The sequence below is a fragment of the Apodemus sylvaticus genome, chromosome 12 (assembly GCF_947179515.1).
Source record: "Apodemus sylvaticus chromosome 12, mApoSyl1.1, whole genome shotgun sequence".
Taxonomy (NCBI): Eukaryota; Metazoa; Chordata; class Mammalia; order Rodentia; family Muridae; genus Apodemus; species Apodemus sylvaticus.
The window spans coordinates 95,981,827-95,994,171 of NC_067483.1; the positions used below are offsets into that span (position 1 = coordinate 95,981,827).

At 41.7% G+C, this 12,345-nt stretch overlaps 1 protein-coding gene across 1 annotated transcript in view; it reads left to right on the forward strand.

Annotated features, from left to right (window-relative positions):
* The window catches only part of Ush2a (usherin), a 723,091-nt gene that overhangs the window by 166,613 nt on the left and 544,133 nt on the right, over positions 1-12,345 (forward strand). The window lies entirely within an intron of this gene.

Here is a 12,345-nt window from a genome sequence, read left to right on the forward strand (position 1 = left end):
AACTGATGAGTCTTTCTCTGAAAGCTACCAGCTACCCATAGTTAAGGGTAAAGGCTCTTGAACCATTTCTTATACCTTGCTAGATGATAAAATGGCTTGATCATGTGCAGGTCTTGAACAGGCAATCACAACTGCTGTGAACTCATGAATATAGTAATCCTGTCGAACACATACACATGCACACACACACACACACACACACACATTTAGTTGATCTCATATATGTGTTGTTGTATATCAGTTTTAAAAAGGTTGAATTAAATTTAAATCAGAACTTGATGCAAAAATGGATTAGGTATAGGAAGCATTAAAATGAGAATGTTTGTGTTGTTAAGAATGTCAACCTCTTGGCTAGAAAGATTTCTTTGTAGTGCAGAGCCCTTGTAGTTCTTGCAGAGGACCCCGGTTTAATTCCCAGGACCCATAAGGTGGCTCCCAACCATCCATAAATCCAGTTTCAAGGGATCAAATTTCCTTGTCTTTGTGGTGCATAGACACACAAAGTATCCATACACATATAATTAATCAATTATTTAATTTACAACAAAATACCAATCTCATATCATGATAATTCAATGGGAGAGGCAGTGGATAGAGGATGTGATCAGGAGACTCAGCTCTTGTAGCCACTGACTTGTTAGTGCCACCATCTGCCTTCAGCAATCGACAGCTCTGAGCTTCTTCCAGCATTCCTTTCTACTCAGTGGTAGGCTGTTTCTCAGTGTGTGAGTGGTGCCCACTGCTGCTTCCTTTCACTCCCTATCCTTTGGTCCAGACTGCTTTTCACATCCACAGAGAGCTAACCATAAGAGAGACTTCCAAGGGAATCTGTGTACATATCTGAGCTTGTATCAAACACATGGGCCCCCTGTTATAAAAATGAAAAGATATTGAATTGATACAAATAATTAGCGAATAACAAACTTGGGAGTCGTCCATCTGCTAACTCTTGAGGAAATCCCTCCAGCAACGATGAGTTGGCCTCTTTTTCCATGGCTCTAATTATTAGTGAAATTTGAAATAATTACCCAAAGATGCTAAAGGACAGTGAGGCACTAAGGGGATGATGATACCTGAACAAAATCTCTTGCTAGTTTCTGAGGTGTTTTTTTCACATATTTCATAGTGGTCTGATAATAATCACACATCTGTCTCACAAACGTCCTAGCATGAGGTCTCCTCCTCAGGCATCTGGAGAAACTGACCGGGGATTCCAAACTCTGGAATGGAATTGTAATATTCCACCAAGCAGTACAGTTGCTTATATTGACAAATCCTCTCTCTACTGAGAAGAGTTTTGATCATGGATACTGTAGATGTGGTAGACTAATCAAATAATTTTGTATTTGCACTACTGAGTAGAATTTTCATTTGAGGGTCAGCTGGCAGAGAAACTAAGCTACAAATGCATACATAATGTCCACTTTCAGAGTGATGGTCTGCAGAGCTTCAGGGCTGCTCCATTCACTAGCCTTATATTTCATACCCTGACTCAGTGGCACCAACAGCTCTGAATATTTAAGTCTCTGGATTGCAAACTGAATGGGTGTAAAGCTCACTGAGGGGTGATCTCGGTAGAAGAAGAAATTACCTCGTGCAGAGGAACAGCAGACCAAGTTTGTCACTATTTATTTCTTTATCATTTCCAGTTTTCCTTATTTAAGATTACAAGTGCTCGATTCAGAGAACAGCGCAATCAGCTACTCTGGCTATGGAATACAACTCCTGAGTGTTTCTCATATTCTCCAACTAAACTCCTGACCAAGCATCCTCAATACAAAAGATAATTAGACTGTCTTTGTACACACGATAGCTGAATTAGTTAGCCCTTGTCCCAAAGACACTGATGCTCTAAGAAATTAAATAGGCACAGAGTTAACCAAATATAGAAATGCTTTAAGGATGATCACTATTTCTCATCATTGGCTGTAATGGCCACGCTGCCCTCCTGTAGATAGGATGGCAATTGTCCCTGTCCTTTTGGAAGGAGTTTTGTGGCATCTCTTTTGCTAAAGAGCAAAAAGGAGTTAGTTTCCTAAAGGATAAGCAATCAGTATCATTAAAATTCCAAATAGAAGGCTGTGGTGGGTTTCTGAGGTTAGAGATACCAGAGCAGAATCAAGGCAGAGGTGAAGTTGGGGCTTGTGGTAGAGGTACCAGGGAAGGATCAGGTAAAAGTAAAGATGGAGAGCTATATTCCAGAACCTTCTCCCTTTAAATTTATGTTTACCAAGATTCTCTTTGGCACAATTTATATGTCAAAGGCTTGTGATGTAAAGGAGTAGGTCCTCCTCAAAGCCCTCTGCTTTATCTCTCCCACATTCAGTCACCCCATGGCTTTCAGTTCTTTTATACTTCTTAAAATTTAATATTTTTAATTTTGTCCATTTATTGTTCCACCTTGTTCTTCTACTTTTTTATTGAATATCACCTTCATTTACATTGCCAATGGTAAAACCTTTCCTGATATCCCCCTCCCCTAAGACCCCAAGGCCTCTCCCTCCTTCTTCCCCTTGCCTCCACAAATATGCCTCTCCACCCGACACACACCGTCCTCCCACCCCCACCCCCCCCACCCCTGCCTTGGTTTCCCTTTGTTGGGGCCTCTGTTGAGCCTTTACCTTTTCAAGGACTATTCCTCCCACTGATGCCCAATAAGGCCTTCCTCTGCCACATTTTTGGCTAGAACCATGTGCGCCCCTTGGTTGATGGTTCAGTTCCTGGGACTCTTGGGCATCTCAGGGGCCAAAATCATTGCTCTTCCTATGGGACTGTGCATGGATTTCCCAATGGAGGAGCTGGAGGATGGTCCAGAGGAGCTGAAGGGGTTCTTCTACTTTTTAATTACAATTGGGTGTGTGCACATGTGGTGAGTGTGTGTGTGTGTGTGTAGGACAGAGGACAGTTTTGACATGTTAGTCCTCTCCTTCTCCCATGAGGGATCTGGAAATGGATTCAGGCCATCAGGCTTGGCAGGAAGTGTCTTTATCATCCAAGCCATCTTGTCATCCTGTTGTTTGTTTTTAATTTAGAGACTATCTCTGGTCATCCCATGAGTACACAGTTCCCCATATGGATCCTAGCATTTCTTTTCTGTGATTCTGTCTGTGCTCAGGGATGACTGCTGTGATTCTTTAGGTCTAATTTTGAACTAGCCATAAATGCATTATACTTCTTTTCTTGAAGAAAAGAGAGAGTATTTATTTGCCTTCGCATCACCTTATAGAAACTGGGTATTTTTAAGAACCAAACTCTGTGACTCAAGACATTGCCCACTTTATTTTTAACTCCAAGGATTGACCATGCTCAGTGTTTTCCCTTGAATATTGCAGTCTGTAGGAGTTCAGGCACTTGACCTTCCTCTTCTGTTTTGGGCAGGATCTTCAGTCCCCACCCCACAGCTGGATTTCACACCTCACTTTTGAAGCTGCCCTGTGTCTTGTCCTGGTTTTTCATAAGTCTCTATCTTTGCTTGTCTTGGTTCATTTGTATAAATGGCCCAACATATGCTCCTATAACATCTAAAAAGAATATGAGACATGAAATCATTGCATTTTGTATTTTTGGAGTTGTCTTTATTGTTTAAGAATATCCAACTACAAAGAGGTATGTGAAATTTTACTTGTGCTTCAAACAATTTTCACAAAACAGCATACCATTGTTTTAGTGGTCTTGTATTTTTTCTTCCCCATCTTTCTAGCTGTTTTTGTTGTTTCTATCATTCAGGCTGGTCTATGTTTTGTTTAACAATCCTGCTCCTTGGTGAACCATTTATTGTTTAGATATGAGCATTCTTTTGTTCTATGGACAACTACCTGATAGATTCACCACAACATGCAGACTGGTTTGGACCAGATAACTAACCACATGCCAAGCCTGGCCAGGTTGAGAAATAAAATTATCTGTCACAGGTAGCCTTTCTATGATCTCCCTGTTGGATGCTACACCCCACACTTGTTCTATTGGATCCTTTTCCTCTGTGCTTTCTTTCTGCAGTTAAAGACTCCTGTCTTTTCCTAAAATGTAAGTCCAACAACCTCTTCCTTAGGGGAGGGATAAATCAACCCCGTATTGGACTGGAGAGATTTTTGATGCTTTGAAGTCCAAACTTTCCTTTCTGGGTTGATGTGAGCTTGATCAATATGCTTATTGTGGGACTCTCTACTGAAAATCCTTATTTTTCCTCTTAGATGTCTGTTATTGACTGCTATCCCCTTTTAGAAAAAAATAATTTCATTTGGGGGAATTTTTAGAAGGGAAAGATTGCTCAATCTACCATGTTTAACTGACAGTGCTGCCCTGCATTTTCTGGGCTGTAATCTTGTCATGTCAAATCATTATAACCAGGCTTGACTCCTCTTTCTCCCAGAGCTCCTGACTCATCCATCACAATCAGTCCTGGGGGCTTTACCTCGCAGTGCGACTCCGTTTTGACCACTTCTTAACACTCCCAATCATTCCTCTCCAGTATAAGCTACTTGCTTCTGTACTAGCTAAGCAAATTCCAAACTCTCTCTCTGCTTTATCTTTCTCCAAGGATTCCTGGCCATGCCATTGCAGAGACAGGTACTCCCCCAGAGTCCGCCAAGTCTGGTCAACCCACCTTCCTCTGGCTTTCCAGCAGAGCAAAGCACAAAGCAGGCAGGCTTTCCTGGCGCTGTGGTCTGCAATTTCCAGAGGATCCCTGGCTATGTTTGTGTCTCCCCAGCCAACTGCTGTTACTGTGACTCTGCACAATCATAGGATGGCATATGGTACAGAACCTTCACAAATGGCTAGCCATAAATATTTATTGAATGAGTAATTATGTATAAAAATACTTCAGTTGCCTTCACCTATTTTTAGGCATGGGAACAGCAAAGACCTGTGGAGATGTCCTTGTGTCTCCAGATGATCACTTTCCTACTCTGAGAGGAGGAATGATAGCCCAAGTCATGTGCATTTTGAAAACAAAACAAGATATAGTGTTCACACATGCATACCATAAGAAGTGGGGCAAAGTATAATTGGGATTGACTGTTGGTTTGCCATCTTCTGACTTCAGAATTTCCACTTTGAACTTTGTTTTCTGGCTTCCATCTCTTTAAGATGATGCTTGCAGGGAGAACACAAGCCTGTCTATGAAGTGGACATGATTAGCAGCAGCAGTCTCTACTTTCCCATACTTCTTTAAAAACAAATGTGAGTCTAAGATCACATAACTCAAGGTACCAGTGCACATAGGCACATGCAAGTTATAGGACTCAGAAAGAGAATTCACTTCTCTTCTGTGACTATAAATATAAATCGGCCCATGCTAAAGGGCTCCACATAGATTCTTGCCCCACTTTCTTAAGAAGCATCATTGAGGAAGGTTTGTGTAATGATATCTCATGTATTATTAACCTAACCTTAGTACAGACTTACAAGGAATGGGCTTAATTCAGCTGAAATTTATAGGCAATTTGTTAACACAGCAATGTGCACTGGAAGGCACGTTAGAGCCACATTGGTTTTAATATGCCATTCAATAACTTGAGCAGAGGTTAAAAATGCTGCTTAACCTCCATTAAGTATTTTTAAAATGCTTTAATTTAAAATTATTTGTAGTGTGTGTATAAAGATGAACATACACATACCCACAATAATAAATACAGCACTAAACATGTTTCCCTGTTCTTTTTTTTCTCCAGCTCTGGATGACCCCGCACCATTCAGCAGCTGTGCTTAATCAGAGGCCAGACCGAGAAAGGCAGGGAAGGATGTCAAGCCATCCTGGGCTAGTGACCCTCCCATGTCCTTGAGAACCAGAGGCAGACAGGGGAGGGGGGTTTATTGAGGGCATTGCAGCTCTGAAATACAATAAAGTCTAACTTATAATGGAAACAGCTTCTCGTGACATGTTGAGTCCCTAATAGAACAATGCTTCATGTTTTCTCTGGCATTGGCTTTTGCCTTTCATTTTATAAGTCATATAGACAATTAGGGAGTAAAACAAAATATCTTGTTTCATTAGGAAGCATATCGCCTCCCCTCCCCGCCCCCCCCCCCCCCCGCCCCGGCCAAGTGATGGGCTCATAAACCAGAATTTCATGAAGACCCTGCCGATGGAGCAGGAATCGGGTGGCTCATGTTCTATACAAAATTAGAGCGTGTCTTGGTGAATCTAATCATGGCAGTATCCTGGTGCTGAGTGGGGGAAAACAAGTTTGAGTTAATGTGTTTTCCCCAGTGAGCTGAGTCTGGTGATAAGCACCTCTCCCATGACAAAGGACTAGAATATAATCTCTTGCCTTGGAGAGCCTGGACTACACTCTCCGAATATGTGGAAGGAGGGAAGAGTTATTTTAACTTCCATTTAGAAAAATCTCATTTCTGTGGAGACTTTATAATAACAGTTTCAGTAACGACAGTGCGCAATAATTGCTGAGTATTTGCTAAGTGCTCAGCTCTGCCTTGGAGCTTCGCTGTGAAGTCCCATGTAATATGCATATTTCTATGATGGAGGTAACGCTCCCTCCTGGTAAGGCAAAAGGGAGTAGATTCTTACAATTGAAGAGGCATTTAGAAGTCCCTGAGAGTCTGGCCACAGACGATGTGCCTCAAACCATGGGGGACTTTTTCTGGAAAAAATATTGTCTTAAATAATTCATTAGCAATCACTTGAGGCTACTATAAATTACATATAGTTCCAAATATCTGTAACGTCTCCTCTTCAACTTCCCCTCAACACGCGATGCTGGCTTGTTGCTTCAGGTCCTGGGTTATCTCATTTGTTGTGGAAAACCCAAGTAATAAGCATGAAAAAAAAATAGCACTGTCATGAGCTGCCTGAGTGGGTGAATGAGGAACTAAGAGCAGGCTCTAGAAATGGGTGTAATCTACGTAGACTAGGCTGGGAGAGTTCAGGCTCTATACTACAGAGAAGGTACTGGGAAGTGTCGATTTTGATAAATACTGAAATGTAGAATGGAAACATAATGTAAAAGTTTTACTTGGTTTATGATCCTATACATAAGTGTGTAATCATTTTAATCTCCCAGATTTTATCAGAGATTCCAGTATTTGTATTTTCTTGTTTTATCACTTTTGTGTTTGATGCTTAGAATGCATTCTATGACTGGGCATGGTGGTCCATGCCTTTAATCTTAGCACTGAGAAGACAGAGACAGGCCTTTCTCTGTGAGTTTGACGCTATGGTTACTATGGTCTACATAGTAAGTGGCTGGCCAGTTAGTGCTATACAGTGATATGCTGTCTTTAAAAAAACAAGGAAGAAACTGAAGAGGAGACATCCTTCTAAGAGCCTTCCCACATACTTACAGATGCCCATGCAGATAAGAAAGCTGAGCTTTATGTAAAACACACAAGTCCAGTAGAAAGCTTAGGGCATTGCTCTAAAAGCAAGGTGGGGGGTGGAGCTGACTTTTCTGTCTCTCATTTGATTCATCCGATGATTTGTCAAAAGTCACATTTTTATTGTTCCAATACTTACACATCCCCTTCCACATTCCCTGCAAAGCTGGGCCGCTCTGACCAGTGACTCTTGACTCACAAATTCCTATTGATCATGTTTTACTCTCATTTCCTCTCATGAAATGCTTTCATACTTTAAGGAATGTTTATCCAACTATTCACACATCTTCCTTCCATCTGTCCACCCATCCTTCCTTCCATCTGTCCACCCATCCTTCCTTCCATCTGTCCACCCATCCTTCCTTCCATCTGTCCACCCATCCTTCCTTCCATCTGTCCACCCATCCTTCCTTCCATCTGTCCACCCATCTTTCCTTCCATCTGTCCACCCATCCTTCCTTCCATCTGTCTACCCATCTTTCCTTCCATCTGTCCACCCATCCTTCCTTCCATCTGTCCACCCATCCTTCCTTCCATCTGTCCACCCATCCTTCCTTCCATCTGTCCACCCATCCTTCCTTCTATCTGTCCACCCATCCTTCCTTCCATCTGTCCACCCATCTTTCCTTCCATCTGCCCACCCATCTTTCCTTCCATCTGTCCACCCATCCTTCCTTCCATCTGTCCACCCATCCTTTTTTCCATCTGTCCACCCATTCTTCCATCCACCCATTGAGCTATATATGCATTTCATTGCTATACCCAGTTTTCAGTTGGCATACTTATTTAATATAGTACCAGATCCTGGGTCCTGGGCTCCTTTAAGACATACAATTGTAAACTTGCAAAGGCCTTGTGTTTTAAACAGGGAGCACTGCTTTCTGTAAGTACAAGGAGCACAGAATATATACAAGAATGATAATGATGGATTCTTCAAGGATGGGGCCATGTATAATTTAATAGAGAAAAATCTGAGCTGGGCTTTAAGAATATATAGTACTGGTGAGATAACAGAGGAGTGAACAGTTGCCAAAAGAGGAAATAAATGTAGAGCATTTGCAGCATATCTAATTTAATAAGAGTGTTAATTGTCCTAAATAACACTGGGACAAGGGATGTTGTGTTTGTTCTCCCTGAAACACTGGGTCAAAGGTATGGAAAATATTGCCAGCCTTTATTTTCATTTTTTTTAAAAAAAACCCACCCAAATGAAGAGAAGCATTGGAATCTTGATTTGAAGACCGCAGCCATTGGCACTGCATCCAGACACCCTAATTATCCAGCCATTCTCTCCATAGATTCCTCCCACAAACATCCTGTCCACAGTTTAAGGTGCAGGATACTGTCTCCTAATGGCCTATAATGAGTGCCCAGCCAAGCACTGCCCTCCTTTTCTGAACATGGCCCAGAGGTTAAGTTTGTTTTCTTTCTCCCATTTCAGGACCTTAGCAAAGCCGAGTTCCTCATGGTCCCCAGGAGGGATATTGCTAGGAAATGGTCCTCGTTTATGCCCAGGAAGGTACTGTGCTGCACAAATAGCCGCAACAGGAGCACTGTCCCCAGTCTCACTAATAACGGAGCACTCCAGGGGTTCTCTGGGGCTCCTTCGCGTACAGCAGTGCTACGATACGATGGCTACCCTTTGAGCTGGACGCACCGTCCTCTACGTGAGGTTTGCACTGTTCAGAGTTCGCTGGAATATGACAGCAAGTGATAAACTTTACCAGGCTCGTTTATGTCTGAGAACTCTCAGTTCTACATTAAACAAAGTTAGCACATTGGCCTGATGGTCATGTTTAAGAAGGCAGCAGAAAGATGTTCGTGTGGGAGAACAGTTTGAGAAAAAAAGAAAATCACTTACCATGATACAGATGTGAAGATGCAGACGGTGAGGCTGAGCTAATGGGGTGAGATCAGAGACGTATCGAGTCACCAAAGAAATTAAGGTCAGTTATAATTAAGCCACCCTCAGGAATGGAAGTTGAAGCAGGAGGGGGAGGCGAAACGTTGTTTGCTATAGTTGGAAGCCATCCAAGGAGAGGTAATGGTCTAGAATTAGGCACACTCAGGTGATGTGGCAAGTAATCTGTGCAGGAAGTTGCCTTCGTCATTCTAATTGAACTGCTTAAAAATAGGACAACTAAAATACTGGTGGGATTAACCCTTCTAATCCAGGCCTGGGAAGTGGTGCATGCTCTAGCTCCTCCAGCATGGGTGAGACCTTAACCGTTATTCTTTGCACACTCACATCCACCACCATGCCTGCTTCCTGGGAGCCCCGTGCTGTAGCCTCCGTGGGTGCTTTGTGCTTTTCACGCTTTCTTTGGTGGTTGTCCTCTGCTTACACTTCTGATATTTTTCTGTATAGTGTCTTGCTCTCCAAGACATGAACTACCTAATCTTATATACCAAAATGCACCCCCATTTGTATACACAGACATAACTAGTAAATCATTTTTTGTAAAAATGATCCTTTACTGGTTGAGAATTATTTGTGGCTCAAAGCTATTGCAATAAGTCCAAATTAATTCTGAGTATCTATGCTAGTGGATCATTTATCCCAACTGGAGAGCTGTTAGGACTTCATGATGTCACCATTATGAATGTAAGGAGCTAGGCACTTGGCTCAGAAAAAAGGACACATTCCTTCTCAGAGACCAAAGAGAAACCCTCAGTGCTTATTATGTCTTGGAACATATGCCAAACTAGGTACTAGAATAGGTATTAGCTGATGTAGCTATGACCTACTCTTGCAAGTGGATGTAAGGATAAATATAGAGAAATAAATCATATAATCTGGCTGTAAATTATCATGAAGATAATTCTCCCTGAGCCATCTGCCTGGATGTTCTAGATCTTTCAATTTATCCCATTCACTCTTGACAAACACAATTTTTGCTGCTTTTGAAGCTGTCTAAAAGCACTGCTAGGACCAGAACAGAGTAGACAGATTTTTTTTCTGACTTTAGGATGATGGCTTATTTGTAACTAGATCCTCCCGTGTATGTGAGACCTGAGCAATTATTCTGATTTTCCTGATACAACAGACAACACAGGGAGGGGCAGCTCTGTTTTCCAGCGTATTCTCTTCAGTAAGACTAATATATCACCAAGCTTAATGATTGTGACATTACTATATCTTCATCTTCCATTGCTTTACTCAATAGGCAGTTTCTGTGGTCTCTCTCCTGTTGCCTCAGTTACATAGTCCTGGCAGCATTTTGTATGTGCTTGTGTGTATCAAGTAGATATGTGCATGTGGGCATACACATGACTCTACCCCACAGTACACCAAGAACCCTTTATATTTCATTCCAGTGGCTAAACCCTTTCTCACTTTGTATTGTGGACATCCATCTGGCTCCAGAAGACTTCAAAGAACTCCAGTGTGCTTCTGAGTTCCGCTTTTCTTTCTTTACTTTTAACATAAGAAAAGGATGTTGACTATGGAATAAAAGTAAAATATTTAAATGGAGTGTGTCTGTATATGTGCATGTGTGTGTGTGTGTGTGTGTGTGTGTGTGTGTGTGTGTGTGTGTGTCTGTCTGTCTATCTGTATTGTATGGTATAGTGTGGTATGTGTGGTATATGTGGTATGTGTGTATTGTATGTTCATGCACACACATGCACTTGTATGTCTATGTGTATGCATGTGTGTTTTGTGAGTGTAGTGATTGTGAAACTCACTGACTCCTTGAGTGCATTTTCATTAGCTCATCAGTGTTTAGTGAAGGCCTACTATGGGTAATGAAGAGAATGATGATTTATACAGATGAGGTTCTGACCCTGACGCAGGTGACAGGCTGATGAAAATTAGATTAATTACATGTTTCTGGGCACTGGTGGGAATCAGCAGGATGCAGTGAAGCTAATAGAGGCATGTCTGAATTGGCCTAGAGAAATTTGCTCATGGAATTGAGGAGACCTGGCTTACAGAGCAGAAGAGATAGATTGAAACCATTGCCATGGACAGAGCAGCTCCCCCTCCCCAGAAAGAGATTCAAGGGTCATGAACAGAAAACAACAACAACAACAACAACAACAGCAACAACAACAATTCTGCAGCTTTCTGTGTGGGGAAATGGCTGCAGAGGGGTAGGGGGTGGTTGCTTACAAAGTGGGAAGACATGGTAGCAATTTGGCTAGTTTTTATGTTTTTCTTGAAGGAAATAGGCCATAAATAGAGAAAAGAGACATTGAAAGTATCTTTTGAGAAAGATTGTTTAAACTCCGCCATGGAGAGTAGATCAGGAAGAGGTCAGGGCTTGCCAGTGGGTAAATGGCTTCTGCAGTTGGGCAGCCTGTTGCTCGAAACTGGCTTGTGGTAATCATTCATTAAGCATGGGGGTGCTATTGTGAACCTTTCTAAGCTTTTGCTTTCTAATCTACACAAAGGACATGGTGACTCTAAGCAGAGTGAATCTCCTATAGCTATGGTTCCCAGTATACACTGTGAAAACCTTAGTGGCAGCCTTCACAGGGAGGAGAGAAGGAATGGTGGAAGACTGAAAATCCTCTGGAGGCACTGTACCATAGGTCTCCATGATTAACAAAGTATAGATCACACATGAAGGAGACAGTGTAAGGGCTGAGAATTTTAACAATGTTCTGTATGATCCAACACATTTGAGTTTTAAATAATAACCCTTTAGTATGAGTAAAGTGCTTTTTTTTTTTTACTATAAAAATCATTGTTAAATGTCAACTTGGAATCATGTATTTTATCCGACTTTCTTACCAAATGTTTCTCTGGTATATCAGATACAACACAACCTATTTGGAAACTATTTGGAGCCGAATGGAAGAAGGTCAGGTTTTAGTTGAAGGACTTCAAGTAGGCCTGAATTATTTTAAATTGTACATTCATTTTAAATGTGAAAGAATGTTTTGCCTGTGTGTATGTATGTACATCACATAGGTGATGCCTGGTGTACACCGAGGCCAAAAGAAAGTCTCAGATCTCCTGGAACTGGAGTTTGAGACAGTTAATGAGTTGCATGTAAGTACTTG